This window comes from Octodon degus, unplaced genomic scaffold, assembly GCF_000260255.1.
Source record: "Octodon degus isolate 3935 unplaced genomic scaffold, OctDeg1.0 scaffold00023, whole genome shotgun sequence".
NCBI classification, from domain to species: domain Eukaryota; kingdom Metazoa; phylum Chordata; class Mammalia; order Rodentia; family Octodontidae; genus Octodon; species Octodon degus.
This window is the reverse complement of record NW_004524599.1, coordinates 2,230,983-2,251,986: the sequence shown is the minus strand read 5'-3', so window position 1 is coordinate 2,251,986 and position 21,004 is coordinate 2,230,983. Positions and strand designations below refer to the sequence as shown.

The following is a 21,004-nucleotide window of genomic DNA, read 5'->3' as shown; positions in this document are numbered from 1 at the left end:
ATGGGTGAGCAGACGGGGAGACTGCATTCCAGTCATGCAAAGGCATAATATGCAGCCTTACAAAAGAAAGAAATCCTGACATATACCACAATGAAACTGGAATACATTATGCTAAGTGAAATGGGCCCAGCCATGAAACAATAAATGGTGTCTGATTCACCTCATGAGAGAGATTTAGTTAAAATTAGAGAGATGGGGAGTGGAATAGCTGTTGCCAGGGGATGGTGGTGGAGAGAAGGGGTGGGGCTGCTGTTGTGTGGATCTAAATGCAATTTTATAAGAAGACATCTGCAGGTGGAGAGACGAATGGTCTGCACTGTACACCTAAACAGGACGGAGAGAGTAACTGTCATAATGTGTATTTTGGCACAAAAAGCTGGAAAAACAAAGTAAGTCGGTGAGGTGTGCTGCTTTTGAAACTTACTTGATTTTTATTGCTAGTTATTTGATACTGAAAGTTATTAGACAGAGGTCAGAACGGACAGCATGTATTGGCTAGGGACATGGTTGGTTTCTAACAGTATTTGAAGAAACAATACTCAAAGGTAGCCTTCAGGACTGGTTGAAATTTTACTATTTTAAAAAAGTGCCAATCCTTCCATCTCCCCACCTCTTGCAAAATGTGATTACCCTGGCTAAGGTCTATGTTTTTTTTGTTTCTGTCCTGCCTGATTGATGCAAGGGCCTTTAGTAGACTGTTTTTCCTACAGGCCAGTCAAGGTGCAGGGACCGAAGAGGGGCGTTTGGGAGAGGAGCAAAATTTGACCAGACTGGGAGAAAAAAAGAGGGGGACCAGGGACTAGAAGGCTCGAAAGGCGCCACTGAAAATAAACTGCACCTGCTCTGAATTTCCCCCATATGATGACCTCTCATTACAGGTTTTCATGTCACTCTTGCTCTGCATTCTCGTCCCAACATCTTCTCTTGCGTCTGAAAGTCTCTTAGCAATAATAAGAAAAACAAATCACAACTCAAAAGTCGAAAGGATTCACTCCAAAGATGAACACGTTTTTCCACTAAATAATTTCCAGCCCTGACAATGTAATTTCATCACAGAAACTAATTTTGAACTTTCAGTTGCATGAACTGAAATAGGTGAGTAATTTAAGACTGAGATGGAATAAATAAATATAAATACCTTAGGCTTGGCATGTCTGACTTTGGTATGGTGAGTAATTAGGCTTGAAGAAATCTAGATATGCAAGTGACAGAATAGATAAGACACATAATCATATTAGATCAGAAGGGTCCTAATGTCAAGATCAGCAGAGAGGAGAGCCCACAGCTACGACCTTGAGCTCACACCACAGTGTCTACAGAGTGCCACTGGGATGCAAGGTTTGCATGTTTGCTGGAGTCATCCCACCACACTGCAGCTGGGCAGCATTCGGCAGACAATGTCGAGGGTATGCACACATGAAAGTAACACACACACACACACACACACACACAAGTATATGTGTGTGTGTGGGGGGAGAAGAGGCAGAGGGAGAGCCCCTGGTTACTGTTGTGTCAGAGGATCTTCATAAAAGGGTGGGAAGGCAACATTCACCCGAAGCAGCACAGCCCATCTTCTCCCAGAAGGAGCTCAGAATCCTTAAGAGCTACGATCGAGCTTAGCAGCAACTCTCATACCGTGAATTACAGTGTCTGTGCCCATGTATTAATAAAGGAGGCCATCAAGAGCAGCTCTGAAAAATGTTGCATCCATGGATCACAAATTTTCGAAAGGCACACATTAAGTAACAGGAGGATCATGGTGTGGCTTTCCCTGTAATGTGGTTCCAGTGCTTCACAGAACACAGAACGCACGGGTGAACAAGAAAGGCCGGCAAACTCGGTGAAAATAACACGCAGGTGGTGGGCTCTACACACCTGCAGCTCCACCCTATTTCCAAAAATAAGGTTCTATTTTCCTCCTCTATACTCTGTATCCTCTGAACAGATTGGCTACGTATTTATAAAGATCAGTGTGTTATTTTCACTAATATTTTATGCAAAAGTCACATAAGGTCACGCGTGTCTGCAGGAAGGAAAATGTGGAGCGGGAGATGGCGCCAGTCGCTGAGGGTATGGAGCGCATCCTCCAGCTGGCGCTGGTTCCACCCTCTGCTCCATAAGCCAGGCCAGACTGAGCAGAGCCACCCGTATCTCCCTTTCAGTATAGAATGCAATGAGTCAGTGTTCATGTGGCGATCTGCTATTAAAGCAAATAAGCAGAATCAGGAATTCCAAAACATACCATGTTTTCCTTTCCATTTCATATGAGCACAAATCTCTTGCCAAATTTGGGCACTTGGAATGATGAGGTCCCCTATCGCACATTTCTTTATCAGTCCTCCACATAATTATTTAACTAAGACTCTCCAATAAAAATGTCTAAAATGCTTGCTATGTTTCTCGGCAGTAAACAAATGCCTGTAGGCTCTGATGGGGCCCTGGGTTCTTTTCTAATTTTCCTCCTGCCCCAGGCAGTGCATCCCATTCAGTTAGGTGCCTGGTGATAACGTATCGGATCGGAGGGGCTGAGCCACCAGCCCGAGATGGACTCAGCAGGACCCGTGGATGAGCTTAACAGAACTGATGGAGCATTCCCACCCAGGACCACAAGACAAAGAGCTGTCTGGCCAGGTGTCCATCTCACAAGAAACTGATTTTCATAAAAGGCCAAGCTTGAAGATGAGAAGACATCTGAGTGACCAAGTGGTCTGCCTGCTCTAAGCAGACTCGGCCCGGCTTCTTTGCTTTTCTTCTTCTTCACCTTTGCTTTCTAGAGTCCCATTTATTGTCAATGTTTGATTAGGGGACAAAGGAGAAAGAAAACAGACATAAGAAGCCACCTCCAGAAGCCTGCGCAATCCTGCTTAGACTCTTCTATATTCCTCTCTAGTGGAGAAAATGTGATAAATTATCATCAGGCTAACACACATTTTGAAGTTTCTGCTCATTCTCTACAAAAGCACTTTTACCATGTGGGTTACAACTCAGAGGGTAAAAAGTACCCTGCAGTTCCCACCTGATATCACACCCTTTCAGGACAGCAAACCAGTCCCCAACCGTCCTGGTGAAAACCACAAGTTCTCACTCTCAGTGCCTTGCGTTTAGTGAAATGAAACAGCCACTTCTATTTTCATAGTTTTACAGAGTTAGACTTGGTAGGTAAAAAGTCAGACCTGGAAATTAGCGGGCAAGCACTGGTCCTGGTAAGGTTACAATGCATCTTTCCAGAGCCACCAGGTCCCGAGAGCACCTGTCCAGTTTGAGGTCATGGGCGGAACTGGATGGGAAAGAACAGAGTCTTTGGCTGTGGTGAGAGGTGAGATTGTAATGTCTGTATAAGGAGCAGGCACTGTCAGAGATTGTGGTGAATCAGCACCTCTGCAGGTATAACTTGGAATTCATAATCCAATCTGGTAGGACCCACAGAGCAGAAACGTGCCACCACTGGAGGTCAAGGTTCCGAGTTCCGCCACCCAACTCCAAGCAGAGTGCTCAGGACCTCACTCTTCGTTTCACTAATCTGTGGGGGCCACAATGTCTATTTGGCCACACTGTTTCAAAAGCACTCATTAGTTCTGCGCCACTCTTCTCAGTCATCTTTTCCTCAGATTTCCTGGGGAGATCTCTTTGGAAACTTCCCCGAATTGTCTCAGTTCAAGTCTCCCGAGGCTTCTGCCATCTCACTGTGTGTCTATGCATCTCAGCGATCATGTCAATAACACGCTTGAGATCATACGATAACTTGTTTTCTTGTTGTCAAGATAAACTTCAGACTCCTCAGCAGAGTTTATAGAAAGGCTACTCCATGGCCAGCACCATCTACCCTAGGAACCCTGAGATACCTGTGGTTTTCCAACACACTGTGCCCTGTCTTACGTCTGAGCTTTGTACATATTGTCCTTCTGACCCCTTGGATAGAACATGTGAGACAATTTGCTCTGGTCAAAAAAAAAAAAAAAAAAAAAGAGCAAATATTGTAAGTAAGTGTGGACAAACACTTGCACACCAGGCTCTCCCCTCTCTTGCTGCTCTTGGGAACCGTAAGATTGTGATGGGGGTCCAGGGAGCTAGCTCAGTAGGATAAGCGCTTGCTGGGAAGAAGCTCTGTGGGATACAGAACTGTGTGGAGCAGATCAGCCTTCCAGACTGAAGCTCCCTGTCCCTCAAGCCAATTCATCTTTCCACAACCACATGGGTGAGGCCTTTCACTAATCTGTGAGGGCCACGACTTCTGCTGTGGCCGCACTGTTTCTCAGGCAAGGTTGGTCAGACCACAGGACCCAGAGAATTATAATACAACACGTATGTCTGTTGTTTTAAAACACTAAATGCCGGGATGACTTGTCACACAGTATAAACTAACTGATACACCCTCTTTGTTTTACAACTACTCATCCTTCCGGTCTGAGGAGGAAGGCTTCCCTGATCCCAGAAAGTACTACCCTGGTCAGCACTCATGGCATCTTGTGGGTACCGCTGGAACAGCATGGGCATAGAATAAAAAAGTTATCTACTTCCTCATCTCTGCCCCGGTGAGTGAAAGCTCCTTTAGTTCTATGCATGTCTGCCTTGGCAGACACCCCCAGGAACAATTTGCTGAAGAAGTAGACGGTGCAAGCACCTATCTTCAAGCTTTGTTCTGTCTCCAATTTCAAAGAATTAGACTAAAGAATTCTTACCTATCACCATCTAGATGTGGTAAGCACATCACAATATACTTTAGTGCCTTTCTTTCTTAAGAGTTCCACTCATATCAATAGCCCTTGGGAATCTCCCTTGTCTTTTTGTAGACAAAACCATAGTATCTTCCAAACTCAGTGGCTTTCAGTTTGACTTATACTAAAAAGTTCACCTAAAATTCCAAAGGTCCTCAATGTATGCATGTGAGTAATTTGGGCAAATATTATCGCTTTCACTGTCATAATTACCTTACATGCCTAAGACGCAGATGGTCTGTATAATATATCACCGAATCACTTTCAGTGGAATGACAATGACAATTGGTGACAAGTCTATTATACAGAAAATGTCTCTGTAACTCTAGCAAATTTCAACTGCTCACCTGCTCATTTCAGCACCAGATCACTATAAATTTGGAGAGATTTATCATCCTGACGTCATCACAGCTACCCTAGGCATTACCAAGCAATCACTGGGCTATCACACGCTGATCTTATTTAAGTCTCTCTACACTCTTTTCAGGATAGGTCTGGTCATGTCTATTTCACAGACGAGGCAAATTAGACTCAGCGAATTGGGACAATATTCCCAAGAGCACACAGCTAATGAATGCAGATCTGGAATCTGAGTGAAGAGATTATTCCAAAATTCATTTCTGTGAACCAATACCTTGAGCTCTGACACAGTAAAGTGTCAGTGGTAACTGTCTCATTTTAAACAAAAGAAAATGGAGGCACTGAGAAAGAGGGAACTTGCTGAGTGTTTCTTTGAGGAAAAAATGTCAACATCTACAGCCTTCATAGACACAAGTATTCCTGGGGATGTGTCAGCCAAACCCACTGTAGGGATGATGGTAATGAAGTGGCTACGGGACAAAATTGCCAAGACAGTCAGTGTCACCTGACCACTGCCCAATTTTAGACTTACTCTAGGTAAGGCCAGATAGGCTCATACCATCCGTGGTATTTCTATTTCATTTGGGTCCAAACCAGAAAGCAGCAGAAGCCATTTGGAGGCTCAACATGGCATGGAGGGACAGCTTCGGTTCTGCTTACACGATGGGTGCAGGTATCAGTTACTAGAGCCTTGTAAAGAATGTTCTCCTTATACTGGGTGCCTTCAGGCCTGATCCATCAATGAGAAAATGAGCCAAGATGGGCTGATGTGTTTCCCTCCATCTTCCCCTTCTTGACCTGTGATTTCTTCCCAGCATCGACTCGTGTCTCCAACTCTGAATGCCAATGCAGATGAACAACCAGAACATTAACATTAATTCATAAGAAAAACTGATACCAGCAAATGTACTGCGATCACCGAATATCCTGCCCAGCATGCTCACACTCTGCCTGGATGATCCACTAATTAGTTGCTCTCTGTGGGATGTGTCTGTACCAGAAGGAGCATGTGCTCCCTGATCCTTACTAACGACATCCTCTCCTGGAGTCCTGCCCGGATGAGGGAAATCTGAGAATGGTGACTGCCAACTCCCTTCAGACCCTCTCGAGGCCACCCACTTCCACTGCCACGCCCTCGCTTGCCTTCGGGAAGTGCCAGCCAGGAGGTTGCTAGGACAACTGGTGTCATGGCTGGGGGACAGAATCAGATTGACGATGGTGCTCGGAGCCTGAACTGCTAACTCCAGTGAGCAGCAACGAGATACCGACCAAATGGCAGCTCCACTGCCCCACAGAGAGGGGGACGGAGCAACATAACCCAGGGCTGGTGCTCACTAGGAATGTTGCCCTCATGCTTGAGGTGGTGGCCACAGAAAAGAGACAAGAGACTAGCTTAACACTGATGCCACACAATCCTCTTCTGAATTATAGGAATCAGTAGATAAGTCGTTACCAAGGGATTAAGCAATAACCTTAATTTTATTGAAGGTTGGGGGGAAGTTGTTCATGAGAAGACACGTGACAGCAGCCCCAACCAGGCAGAGCAGCTAAGGATGCCAAAGAGAAGAAAAATCTGTTTGTACAAGCAATAGCTGTCCCCTTTCTGCACAATAGCATTTTATACCCTCATTTCGCGGGGAACAAAGAAGAGGCTAAGGCAAATGGAAAACTAGGGCTTTCTATGGGAGCAGAAGAGAACAATCTTTGTGGCTACTTCTCTTTGTTCTGTGGGCAAGTTTTATAATGCTTTAGAACAGGTACCAACTCGTAGGAGCCCCAGGCATTAAGACTGCCTATCAAAGTCTTGGATTTTAATCCTAGAAATTGTAATTATTCAATTCCATGCAAGCTACAAAGGGTTGAGGAGAAAAAGGGCAAAGTGAAATGAAGAACATCGTAATGGTTACTTTAGAAACTATTTCAGCAAAAGCATTACTTCTAGATGCACAAAATAAGGAGTCCCCATGTCAGCTAGGATGTCTGTTGCTCAGACTGAAACAAGTTAACACCAAGCCACACGTGGTGGTGCCTGCACGTAATCAGCGTACTCTGGGAGGCTGAGGCAGGAGGACTGAAAGTTCAAACCCAGCCTGAGCAACTTAATAATTAAGCTAGACTTTTTCTCAAAATAAAAAATAAATAAATTCAAAAGGGTTAGGGATATAGCTCAGGACAAAGGCCCTGGGTTAAAGCCCCAGTACCACAGGAAAAAACATGAACAGGCAACACCCCAGAGCAGTAACTGGACTGGTAGCCCTGCAGCACCCCACACCAGCACCCCCAGCACCACATAACCTAGGGGCAGGTGCCCAAGGCCAGAAGCCAGGGATGGTCACAGACCTTGGATGTAAATGTATTAAAGTGGAATTAGAAGCAGAAGATGGGTTAGTGGCCCAAGAAAATGATTGCAAAAGCCAACTCTCAAGTTAGGATGTAGGGAGTGAGATCCTTCCCAAAAGAGAAAGGGACCAAGAGGCAGAGAAAGGGGGAAGGGAGGGGCAGGAGACGAAAGGGACGGAAGATGTGCTGTGTACTTGTACAGCCTCCCGTGGGGAGTGGAATCACACACTGCAAACATGCACTGATAAAAATATAAAAAGAAGGATTCTGAAAACAGATTTCCATTTTGGGAGCGTCTACCGAACCTGTTTAAGAAATACACAGATTTCAAACAGCTAATTTTGTTGCGTTACCTAAAATGTGTTTTATACTTATTGAAAACTGCTTTTCCTGAATTAAGTGATACACTCACTTAGGTGTCTGAAAAAGATTAGCATATTCTCAAGACAGACAGAAGATGAGTTAATTTTTTTAAATAATTTATTACCCAGCTACCCCTGGATGCTTACTGTGAACGTACACTGGGGTACTGGTGAAGTCATTTTCTAGTATGAAAACCGGTTGTTTTAAGAAAGTAAAAGATGTGGATAATTTTAAAAGTGAAATTGTCTTTTCATTTGCCCCTTAAAAATAGCGCTATGGAGCAATTTATTTTCTGGTAAGAACAGAATTTGTTTTGGCTTAAATACTACACAACACCATTTCTTTATAATCTGTACCTCATCTTTCCTGTGAAGAAAGCAAAGGAAAAACATAATCTTTCAGAGGAAAGATGAAAATCACTAAAGCACTACTGGGCAATAGGTTCTGTGAGAAGTGAAATCCATTAGTAATATTTCTATGCAGGTGACAGAACAGACTGACTTATGAGATACCTTAACTATGGGGATTATTTGATTTGTAGCTGGAAGTACACGGGGTGGCGTAACAGTTCTTTCTAGGGATGTCTCACCACTCGGCCTGCTCCTCCCCTTCTTATTCAAAAAAGTACTGATTTTTGAACACTGAATACTTCAAAGAACATGAAGAACACATTTTTAGTGTGAGGTGGTGTTTCTGTCCAAAGCCCAGTCAGAAATGCTACGCTTACTACCACAGAGGCATCACTGTCCTTACTTAGCCTCTGTTCTTGCTTCAAGTTGTACATGTGAAGGTGGAAAATAATCCTAAAGCAAATGGCGCCTGCATCCTACAAAACCCTGTGCTGTCTTCGTCAGTGGCAAAACCACATTAATTTGTGATGGAAAGAAATTTCTGGCTCTGTGGTCTCTTGTGCCCAACACAGAGGAAGTTAAATAAGACACCAATTCTCACTTTCTCAAAGCTTCCCTCCCTTTTCTAAACACACACATATGGTGTGTTAAATCGTGTGTCTGCAAGGAGGCCTCATTCATCAGTTTAGCAGTCCTCAGGGCCTTCCTGAGTTCCCAGCCTAGAGGAATCTCACCCATCATCCCCTTGGGCACACCGGACTTCGCTAAGAGTGCATTTCCCATAATGCCCTCCTAGAGTAAAATCTCAGGACTGTCAGTATGGATGTCTCAGCAACTCATTCCTCCCAGACAGAAGCCCATCTTGGCACACCGCTGTATTTTAATAAACATTTTTTACACAGTAAACTCTAAATTTCAACAGGACACCAATCTTTTACCTCAATATTATTCATTTAGAAAATAGCCTACCCAGGAATTTTCCTCCATAGGACACTTATTTGGTAGAAGACCCATAAACTCTGTTTCTTCTATAAGTTCTAGGTGTTCTAGGCCTCTTCCCTCAGCTCTCTGGGATACTGGGCTCTTGAGGAAGATGGCAAAGAGGAAAAGGGTGTGCCTGGATGGGCAACACTTGGCCAGCGACTCAGGAAGCAGCACAGACATCTGCTCTAAGAAGTAGTGGCTCATAAAAGGCCCCGCCAAGGGTTCTGGCCCCACCTCATCTACAAGGCTGAGTGATAGGCAGGAAGTAGCAAGGCTATGAATAAGAAGTGACTTGAGGGAGTGTGAGAAGGGAAGACAAATAGGTAAGGCAGGAAACCCCCTGGATTTGTGACTATACAACAATACCCAGAGTACTTGTGTGGAAAGTTCTTGGTTGGAGCCTCTTTGCCTTCTCGAAGTGCTCTGAGAGGCCAGGACAGTTGGTACCTGGAGACTGTTTCCTTCATTTATCTGACAGTAGACTCCCTTCCCTCCTGAGCACTTAAGACCTTTTAGTGATAACACCACAGAACTTGGCCTTGGCAAATGGCAAATGTGAAAGGTACAGATTGACAGACACACAGGAAAGTTCTCAGTTGCTCCTATTAGAATGTGGGTGTGAAATTCCCTGGCTCTGGAGCCCAGGCATCCATTTCAAGAAGCACGAAGACAGCCAGCACAGTGCTGGCTCAACAGGCAGAGCATCGCTTGTTTTCATCTATTTCTTCCTGGGGATAACCTACCTCCTGCACTCAGGGCAGTTACACTGCAAAGAGGGCCAAGAAGCGCACCAAATTCCCAGCACACTACTGTCACCATCCCCAGGAGCGCCACGGCGTAATGCTGCCCTACCAAGGCTTTTGCCCACTTCCCTCTGCACCACCCTGCAGAGTTGGGCTTCTTTTGTACCTGTGCACCATTTCTCCATTTTTAGTTGTGCTCGGATGGCAGCCACCCAGCTGCGTGCTGGTCTGTTTCTGCAGCCCTACTTTGGGACAAAGCGGGAATACAAATAGTCACAAAAGAATAAGAGACAAAAGCACCCCATCCTCAGAACACCCCTGCTCTTCTCACAAACAAACCACAAACCACTCAGATGAAAAGAGGAGGAAATGCACAGTGCAGAATTTTGTTTTAAAAAGTATCAGAAAATCCCCAAACTCTATTGATAGCACTATAAAACTTCTTTAAACAAATGGTGTTCTCCTTCACATTTACTTACACAGGAGAGACATTTAGCATTTACTTCTAAGGAAAACAGAACAGACCACACTCTCTGAGGCATTCTTTATCCTTTCAAGCTGCTGTCAGGTTCAAACAACCCTCACACCAGGCTGGACTTCACGTTCCTGTTCCTCACCATTGAGCCCCACACAGGAGAAGCCTAGGGACAGTTCCTCAAGGAATGCGTACCCACCCAGAGCCTGCCAGGGCCAAGCGAGACTTCAGATGCTGGGATTCCCTAGGGAATAATCCAAGCCATCCCTGCTCTTGTGGTGCACACAGTCCATTTTGGAGACTGATAACTAACAAAGAAGCAGATGACCTGTGAAGTACTTAAAAGGAAAAAGGCTACAGGATTGGAGAGGAGTGGGGTGAATGCCACCTCCCACAGAGCAGCCTATGCTGCTTTGACAGGGCAACTTGGTGTCTTCATTACTTTTCTCATTGCTGAGACAGAGTACCTGAGCCCTGCAGTTAAAAAAGAAAAGGTTTATTTAGCTCATACTCAATGGAACCAGCCAATCATGTAGTGAAGGCTTTCACTCAGGCAGTGTGGATAGCAGGCAGGCATCAAAGAAGAGAAGCTGGGGATATAGCTCAGTGGCACAAGTGCCCACCTGGCAAGCATAAGGTCCCAAGTTTGATTCTCAGTACAAAAAAATAAAATGAAATGAAAAAGAGAGACACGTCATAGTAGATTGAAGCTAGCAAAACAAGAAAGGGGTGACTACAGCTCTTCTATCCCTTCTATCTTTTCCGGGCTACTGAGGATAAGTAGCATTCACACCCTTAATCCTAGCACCCTGGATCCTAGCAGTGCACCTCGAATTAATACCAATGTCACACATGCTAGATCCAGCCACTTCTGAACAGGAAGCACCCAGCACTGCATGAGAATTTTCGAGGACATCTAGACACAAACCACAATATTTGAGAAGTCCCACTTAGGGCAGCAGAGAAGCTTAAACAAAAAATATAGATCATGAGCTTCTGGGTCAGCTACTAAACAGTATCAGAGGAAGTTTTACAAAAGCTAAGTTTCCAAGTGGCTCCTGGGTGGTAGCATAACTCAGCAATGGGGTTCCTGCCTACCATGGGCAGGGCCCTGGGCTTGATCTCCAGTACTGCAAAATAAAACCAAGATGGCTCCTCTTTCATATTTCAACATGGCTAATGGGTGTGGGCCCTAAATATATGTGACTAAAACTATATTATCAGGAGGCTTTCAAATAGATACCTTCTGAATTATCACATAGATCCTGGGAGGGTCTTCTGGAAAGCATTCCATGGGTGACAGCTGTAATTTTTCTTTTTTACCATAGGGTACCCTTCACATATTAAAGCAATTGTAAATGAGGCTGTGCAGAATCACTGATTTTCAGGGTCAACGATGGGTATTAGTCACTTTCCCATTTGAGGAGCAAAAAACTTGACACCCTCAATTGCAAAGACAGAGGGGCTTATTTTGACTTATGGTTTCAGAGAGTTTAGTTCTGTCACATTGGCTGCCTCCATGCAGGATCAGCATGGGTCCAGGGTCTGGTACAGGACACTGCTCAAGGAAGCAGAGAGACAGAACAAAGAGAGAAGCCAAGGACAAGGACACTCTTCTGGGTCCCATGCCCAGTGACCACCTCCTGCAACCAGGCCCCGCCTCTGAACACAGAAGACTCGTGGGGAACAGTTTGGATTTGAAGCATAACAATGAAAACCCAATCTGTCTCATGGGAGATTTGCACCTCGGAGTATCACATGATTAAAGAATCACTGTAGGTCCCTGACCTCACGTGCCTCAGTCTGCCTATCCCAGGGTAATCCCTAGGGTTGCAGGCCCAGGGGTACACAGCTAAGTGCTGCCCTATGTGGGAAGCCCAGCTCTCCGGGCTCTTCATTCAGCATTCACTGCCACTCCTCTCTTGTACAAGCTAGTACTTCTTAGAGCCAGTCTCAGACACTGAGGGGCAGAGGCCATCTGTTAGAGAGATGGTGACAGATCCAAGAGGCAGTTAATAAGACACAGAGGAGTCAATGCAGTGAGTAACGTGCTTGGGTTGCCTCCCGAGGACAGTGCCGCTCACCCCCATGGCTGCTACGATCATTACTCACACGCTCACTCACCCCCCACCCCACGCCATCTATGCGCACACACATACGCTGCAAAAGTCTCTGCCTTCCCTAGTACACCGCCACCCCCCAGCACCAGCCCTGAAGCACCAAGATGCAGAAACCAGGGTAAACACTGTTGTAAAAATGTGTCGAGATCCGGAGACGTGACTGATAGTACAGCGTAGGAAGAAACTGGCAGGCCCGGCCCCTCCCATCTCAAGCAAAGCACTTTTGGAGCCCACTGCAATTTGGTATTTTCTTTCTTTCTCTCAACACACTCCACTTCTAGAAGGATTTTGTAATTACTTGAACTCTGCCACGTGGCATCTTTAAGTTTATCCTTCAGAACTTCTGAAAACCTCACGTAACTTCTGATGTCTGACATTGGCATTTCAAAGCAGCCATTAAAAAAAAAAAAAAAAAAAAAAAAAAAAAAAAAAAAAAAAAAACTCTACCAGCAGATTTGAAACCAAAACTCAGGATGATTATAGTAACGGTGCCTGCACCCAAAACAGTTTTCTGTAAGACATTAGCTTTTCAGGGTGAGACTGCCTTAAGATATAGCGCTCTTCCAACAAGTTACCTGATGAGGAACAGTATCTCCAGCAAAATGCCTAACACCCAAATCAATTAAGGCCCCAGGTTATTCATTGATGGTGATGAATTTTATAAGAAGAGATCATTTTTAGTAAGATTTAAAGTGCTCACACAATATTCTGCCCGTTACGGGGACCCGAAGCCAAACTGTTGTCTGCTTGGGAAATAGGTGTATGCAGCGATGTACAAACTAATCAAATACCACTCTGGGGACATTTGTGATTTGTCCAATGTTGTGAATATATCTGACCTTATGGTCAGACCAGCAATAAAATTCAGGCCCGCTGATGTGAGGGGCTGTGCACTTCCGAGCCCATACGGTCAAAGGTTCAGGATGCAAATGCATTAGATCTGCCACTGTGTGATACGAGGCTGTGAGAAATTTTAAGTAAGTTCATTTAATACTACTATGTTACCTGTAGGCAATATGGATACATGTGTGTATTCTAATACAAACTTTTAAAATCCATGAAATAAAATTTCAGTGGAAATTTCTCTTTTCCATGCCCACCTTTTTTTTTTTTTTTTTTTCTTGAGTATAATCTACCTTTTAAATTTTTTGGACAACTGCATAAAAGGAGGTGATACACAACTGGAAAAGTACTCTCATAGAAGTCAAAACCTTATATAGACATAGTGAATAAAATACGTACACACACACATACACATGCCACCTAGCTCATGTTGACCCTTCATCTTCTAAAATTTGAAGGGAATAGTATTTCCTTTTCCTGAGAGGTGTTCAATGACCACACTGCGTTTCCTGTAGTGACACCTTTCCTAGACAAGATTCATCAGAAGTTTTTTTCCAAAACACAATCCAGCAGTCAGGCAGACAAAAAAAAAAAAAAAAAAAAAGTTCTCTAAAAAGTAGCAGAGCTGGTCAGATCCACAAGCTTCGCAGCCACCCACCTCCTGGAGGCTTGTGCTTGGCCATCTTGTCAATCGCGTGACACCAAAACTTCCCAGGAACCACTCGCAAGCCCATAGTCCTACTTACTTGGCAAATGTCAAAATCCTAACCTCGTAACAGGTAAAAGATAGTTACTTAATTGGCTAATTTTTTAAAATGTATTTAGTACAGGGTCCCATAACACAGATCAAACTCGTAGGGATTCTCCTGTTTTCAGCCTCCCAAGCACTGGGATTAGAGGTGCGCGCCACTATGCCCAATCTTAGTTGCCATCTCAGCACGCCCTGGGGACAGGGCTGGCACAGCATGCTGGGGATGGAACCCCGGTCCTTGTGTCTGCCTAAGCAGGCGCTTTAGTGCTCTGAGCTACCTGGCCGGTCCAATTGGCTAATCTTGAATAAGAGAAGTGCTCAAAAGAACTGTGTATGCTTCTGTACCTTAAGATTTTGAACACTGGGAAGGAAAAAGAAAACACACAACAGTGCCACTCCCGTTTAAAACTTCACATAACAACATTTGAGCAGAAATGTCAGTACTGATCCTCAACCTATTCACCAGCCTAAAAGAGCAGCAGTCGCCCCTTCTAAAGAGTCGGTTCTACGTTTGCTATGGCGGCAACAGTCCCATCTCCAGCGGCAGCGGGACGAGCACATTTCAATCTTTGATTCCAGAGGTCTACACTAAGCAGAGCTCTGCAGAAGCTGAGAAAGGCAGGTTCACGGCAAATACAAACAGAACCGCTTCTAGGAAAAGGAATTAATTGGCCGGTCACCGCGAGCTCGCGCTAATGCCCCTTCATCCCCCAGGCGCGGCTGGTCCAGCCGGTGAGTCACAGATCGTACCAGGCAGGCCCCTGCGGATGCTGGCAACTTACAGCATTCACTGCGCGCCGTTCCCAGGGAGCCGCGGCCTATAGTTCACCATGGAGACTTCTCACAGAAGCTGCAGGACGCCTGCGCTCAGACGTGCTCTTCCTTCTCTTCACTGACAAGTGAGAAATACCTAGCATGGGAACAGGGGGGGAAAAGAAAGAAAGAAATACACGCATTACAAATCCCTTATCTCCAACAAAGTCAATGAGTATTTAGGCTGACAGTCCACCAAAGGCCACTTCTTGACTCAGTATCCTGTCCTGAAAATGAAATTCAGTATTTCTCCTAACCACCCGCCCCTGGCCCAGGGGACATAGCACAATCAACTTTTTCTTTTTCTTTTTTTCTTCTTTCTTTCTTTCTTTCTTTCTTTCTTTCTTTCTTTCTTTCTTTTTTCTTCCTTCCTCTGTAAAATTGACGCCAATTCTGGAAAACTTCAGATACAAATTCAGGCTGAAATGAAAATATGCAAAACAGCCTCAAGCCACCGAGGGCTGGAGGTGTAGCTCAGTGATACAGCATGAGCAGCCCCCGTCCCCAGGGTTCTGTCCCCAGGTTCACAAAGACAAACAAAAGGCCAAGCCCTTTGATTTCATTTTCCATACAAGGGAATGAGGACCAGCACCTTTGGCCACTTGTACACCTCAGTCGTCTGATCAATAAGGTCACTTTTACAAAGCACTGACAGTTCCCAAGAAGGCAGGCACTATGTAAATGCAGAGTATTATTAGTGGCCACAAGCTTGTTACTGAGCTCAGAGCCAGAATATATAGCCAGCTTTGGCGAGGGACCAGTAGTCGGCACTCCTGGGGCCCCAAGAGGTCTGCCTGGCTTGCTGTGCCTGGGTGTGGGGTGGGGAACAGAACTGAACCAAGACATATGAAGCCCCTGAGAGAAAGGAGGGGATGGCAGGGACCCGGAAGCTAGGGAGACGAGAGCGTGTAAGGTAGGCACCAGCGGCCTGGAGCGTGGGCACTTGGCACCTGCCAAGCAGCTCCCTCGGATTGTGGGCTGCCAGTACTCTGCACACTCAGTGTTTGCAGGGCTGTGAAATTTTCCACTTGGCTCTTCGCCACTTCCACCCACCAGCGACAACACTCACAAAGAGATGGCATACCAGGGGCCCCCCTGGAAAACGACTGGATGTGCTTTGTTTGTTTGTTGCATTTAGTGAAAAGACTGATGCTTAGGCTCATTATGAATATTTTCCACACCTGGCTTTGATTTTCACCCCTCCACCCCCGCCCCAAGACAAACCCAGAATAGCTGTCAAGAATCATCAAGGGATTCTGGCTCGCACACCCTTGAGGAGCACATCTGAGGGTCAGGAAGCCAAGAGAGCAGCTTTGGGGAAGGACAGAAGCCACACACTCCAAGGGCTGCACCAAGCAGCCACTTGCTTCTACCGCAGTCAGCCAAAAGGGCCGTCAGGCTTTCCTTTCAGTCATGAGTGCCCACTCACTACACACAGGGGGGAGCTGTGGTATTGGCGTTGTGGGTGTGCCAAGTGAGATTTCCACAAGAAAAATCTCTCTCTCTCTCTCTCTCTCTCTCTCTCTCTCTCTCTCTCTCTCTCTCTCACTCACTCAAAAAAAAGCATTAACAGTGAATGACATCAAATCTTTGGTCTGGATTTGGCAAAACACTGATCAGTGTAGCTCAAAGTTAACAACAACAAAAAGCAATTTTAAAAAAGACAAAATTAGGACAGGAGGAAGTGCCCACTTCCTGTATATCTAATCATTTTATAGTGAATCCAGTTTGCCAAGTGCTCTCTCATCAATTCATTCACTGAAAAATAAGTTTTACTTATTACTACTATGTTCACCCAGTTGCTGAACGGGGGCTCATAATGGTGAATTGTCAGTGAGGGATCCTGCTCTCCAGAGGCTCCTTAAGAGGGACAGACATTAACGATTCATGGCCTAGCACGGTGGCACATGTCTGTAATCCCAACAAACTCAGAAAGCTGAGGCGGGAAGAAGTTCAACAAGTTCCAAGTCAGTCTGAACAATGTTGAAAGAGCCTGTCTCAAATTAGAAAGGACAAGGACAGCAATGGCGAACCTTCTAGAGCTTTCTATAACAACAAACAGCCAGCTGCAGTACATGTGTCATAGGTTCGCCACTCCTGGACTAGGGTATAGCTCGATGTTTCCAGGGTTCCATCACTGGTACTTTAAAAGAAAAAATCAACACTTATAATTTTCAGCCTGCGTATGACATTTCAAAACCAGATGGGCAGAACAAAAGAAAAATAAACACTTTGACTTAGAATCCTAACAGGACCACCTTCTTTTACAAAAGCAACAAGTAAGAAAGTGGAAGGGAGCAGTTAGTGGGTATCAGGTTTCCAAGGCAGCAGCCAGTAGAGCAGCTGGTCAGATCTACAACTAATTCCTGTTGTTCCAGTTTTTGGGAGGGGTCGAGATCATCTCAGCAAGGTCTCCAGGATCAAGAAGAAAGCAGAAGAACTGGCCTCAATACCTTGGCTGTAGTCCTTCTTCCGATTACTCCGCTACCTAGCAACAAGCACTAGTAGCTTCAGCCTGGGGATCAGCATTCAATGCAGGTACTATACTGGATGAAGCAAGGAAGAGGACTCTGCTTCTTAAGGCCCCCCGTGTACCCTGATGTCATCACAGGAAACTGAAAGGCAACTCTTTTTTTTTGTGCCACCTGCCTGCCACAGCTGGACTTAAGAAAACCCACTCCAAACAGCTCACATTACATGTAAATTTTTGAAAGAAAAATAGTACCTTGATTTAGGTTCCAAATTTCTGGCTTTTCCTTTTCCTAGGATATTTGTTATTATTTCCTGCAGTATTTATGCCCAACTTGAACAGAGGCGTGTACCAACATTCTCTTTCAGGCCTTGGTTTAGGGATCTGTTTCCTTACCCAGAGGAGCAGCATGATGCAAAGAAATAAAAAGTCATGGAAAATCTGTGTTCACATAAAGTGTTTTCTTGTTCCCTCTCATCCCACATCCAGCTCAATTTAATTCTTCCACTAAGGAAAATCAGTAATTTGCATTCTTCATCCTACAAAACCAAGGCGTCCTCAGGCAGGCTCCTGCATGTCCTCTTCATGAACAGAGCGAGTCTGCAAGTCTGCCTTTGACTGATATACCACGCTTCTCTTTGAGCCTCTTTACATTTAGGATGCCCAGGATAAAACATTGCCTCTCCTACAATTTTCTCATGCAAACCAAAATACTAACGATGCTCCAAAAGCAACATCTCAGAATACAAACTGTGACTCTGACGCAGCCTAGTAGTTTTGACAAACTTTAGCAAACTCAGACAGGAGAAACTGCTAAAAGGGACTTCATGTGGCCAACGTGTACCATCCAGGAAATTATGCCAGGCTACCAGTTTTCATCCTCTCGTCAGGGGAGAAAAGGACACACATGCCAAGCTTCCTTCCTAACTGCTCAGCTACTGTATAGCCTCTATTGCTTTTGACCTTGGTCTCTTTCAATTCAATGCTCTGTTATGCTGTCTTTTTATACTTCACTGAACTTAAGTCTTGAAAGCTCAAAAAGTTTATAAGCTCCTTGATGAAAGAAACCTTGCTATGCCCTTCTTTTGTAAGTACCCAGCAGTGTCTAGTGGAAGAGGCTGAATTTAAATTAAACGAGCCATATCCAACCTGTTCTGGGACTTAATCTTTATGGTGGAGGAATCTCTCTGGAGCACCTATAGTTTAAGCCCCTCTTACCTTTCTCCACTCTCTGGGACTTGGAGCGTTCATGACGCCTCTTGTCCAAATGAAATCCCTTCCCAAGCTGAGAATGCATTACAGCCTCACCCTCTCTTTTCTAATCCTCCAGGTCATTCCATTTGCAGTTAGCAGTGCCTTCTGCCTCCTAACTCCTGCTGTTCCTGCTCTTATACCCGCCTTCCACTGGCTTATCACGGGAGCCAAGATTTCTGATTCTCACAGCTTTTCCAAAACCACAATCATAGAAACTTCCTTCTCCATGAAGGTGAGACGGGATGGAACTGGCATCAGAAACAGGGTCAAATTCATGAAGCCATGGATTTGTGACTTGGAAAGTCTGATGTGGTCCCCAGAACTTGTTTTCCCTGTGATTCCCAGGTGATGCTGACAGTGTTACTCTGGGCTCCATACCTCAAGTGCCCACACTCTAAGGCTTTGTCAACTGCACAGCCAAGAGGTAGGAGATCTGTGAATACATTTCATTGCCACACTAGAAGGAAGGATACCTGTCTATTCCAAATAAGTGACAAAGGCCAAAGTAAACAAAAGCCACAACTCACTGTGTATATGTAAAATCTTGAAGAAACTTTCTATGTTTACTCCACTTGGGCTTTTCAACTGTACTTCTCCTACTGGCTCCAGGACCTATTTGGTCAGTTCTGCCTCTCTCATCCCTTCTTTTCCTTCCTACTAAAAAGTTCTCCTTGGTTTTCAAATATTCCCAGTCACTGCCACCCCTGGAGCACCTTCCTCATACCCTGTTAGGTTCCCAAATGACCGTCACCTTTCTTCCATTCACCAACAAGCAGGTGAAGGTGTGGTATTCAAAGTTGGTATTGGACCAAGTACAACTTAAGACCGTGGCATTTGATTTCTACCATTACTTTTTAGTAAAGGTCAGGACAGTTTCCTGCCTTCCAAATGCAACTGACCTTTCCTGAAGCCCTCAAACTAACTAATTCCTCTTATGCCCAATACAGTTTACCAAGAGTGCTTTCAATTTTTTTCGCCACTGTTTAGTAGACTACAATTTTTGCCTGAGAAAAATCCTTCTCAAATGACCCCTTCTCCATTTCCTTTTTTATCTGGGCTGGAAGGATTTCTTACTTTGGTTCCAAGGGGAACAGAGGACCCAGCCCTGACCCAACAATACACAGTATCCCCCTAGTCAGAGTGCCTGGTTTTCAAGTGAGGCATGTATCAAAGGCAAGCCAGTCAAAGGCTTCTCTCCAGAGGCTGGAGCTGAGAGGAAGCAGGTATGCTCACCTAATGAACAGCAAGGCGCAATGCTCCCTAGAGCCGTTTGCACCACACTGCAAATACCAGCCATTTGAGAGTGAAGTTCTGTGTTCTGTGAAAAAGAGCAGTGCCAAAAGACAGTCTCAATACCCCTGGAGCTTTTAGTTATGGTTAGACAAAATACTTAGGCAGTCTCAAGACTGTCCTGTCAGTCCACACACGCGCATGCATACACACACACCCTCTCGGGATATTCATTGGCACAAGAATTCAGGTACTATTTCTGTGAAGGGACTTTTGAAGATATAATTTCTGTCCAAAACTAGATAATATGAAAATAGATTCTAGTTGGTGGGCCTGACCTAACTGGATGAGCCCTTCAAAGGGCTCTACCAGGAATGAGGCTGAAACCGGTGGAGGCCCAGCAGGAGCGGGACAAGCCACCTGGCATGGAAATGAGGAGGTTCCAGAAGCTGACAATGTGCCAGGCCTGCAGCCAGTAACATATCAGGGGCCCCAGAGAGTGTGACCACCTCAGGGAATGGAATGCACTGCAAATATGACCATGAGAACTTGCGAAGGACCAGGAGCTCCAGAGAAAAACGGTTCAGTGAACTTGGTTCAGCCTTTTGAACCCCAGAACAGAGAACCTGGCTAGGTGGAAAGTGTGAAATAATAAGTGGGTGTTGTTTTAGATCACAACATTTATAATACATTGTCATGCAGCAAAAATTAATATACATGTTATAATAAATTTTATAGATGTTGGGGGGGCTTGAATCATTGTGAATTTTATTGGCCTGTTCCAACCAAAATAGGTAAAAATTTTGATTTCTCTGAGACAGTACAGCCTGGGTGTTCATCTCATCACTCTGCCCCTCCTTTGCCTTGTTGTTTTCTTTTTCTTCCATTAATTTCTCCTGGCTATTGGGTCAGTTCTTGTTTCTTTCTATAAAAAGTCTTTTTTTTTTTTTCGGAACTGGGGATTGAACTCAGGCCCTTGCGCTTGCCAGGGAACAGCTTATTCCACTGAGTCATCTTCCTGGCCCTAAAAAGTCCTTCTGATGACACACAGTTCATAAGTCTCTGCCTTAAGCCCTGGGATCTCCCCTAGCAACCTCCTGAATTTATTTATTTTTAAGGTAGGGGTGTGTGTGTGTGTGTGTGTGTGTGTGTGTGCAGGGTCTGACTACACAGCTTAGACTTGGGGTGATCCT

General features: G+C 45.0%; 1 protein-coding gene across 6 annotated transcripts in view; it reads right to left on the bottom strand.

Moving 5' to 3' along the window:
- Nucleotides 1-21,004, bottom strand: part of Atxn1 (ataxin 1) — a 421,514-nt gene that overhangs the window by 148,143 nt on the left and 252,367 nt on the right. For all 6 annotated transcript variants that reach the window (XM_023712041.1, XM_023712038.1, XM_023712042.1 and 3 more), the window contains one exon: nucleotides 14,827-14,954. The gene's annotated coding sequence lies outside the window, so the exon portion shown is untranslated. The remainder of the gene's footprint in view (nucleotides 1-14,826; nucleotides 14,955-21,004) is intronic.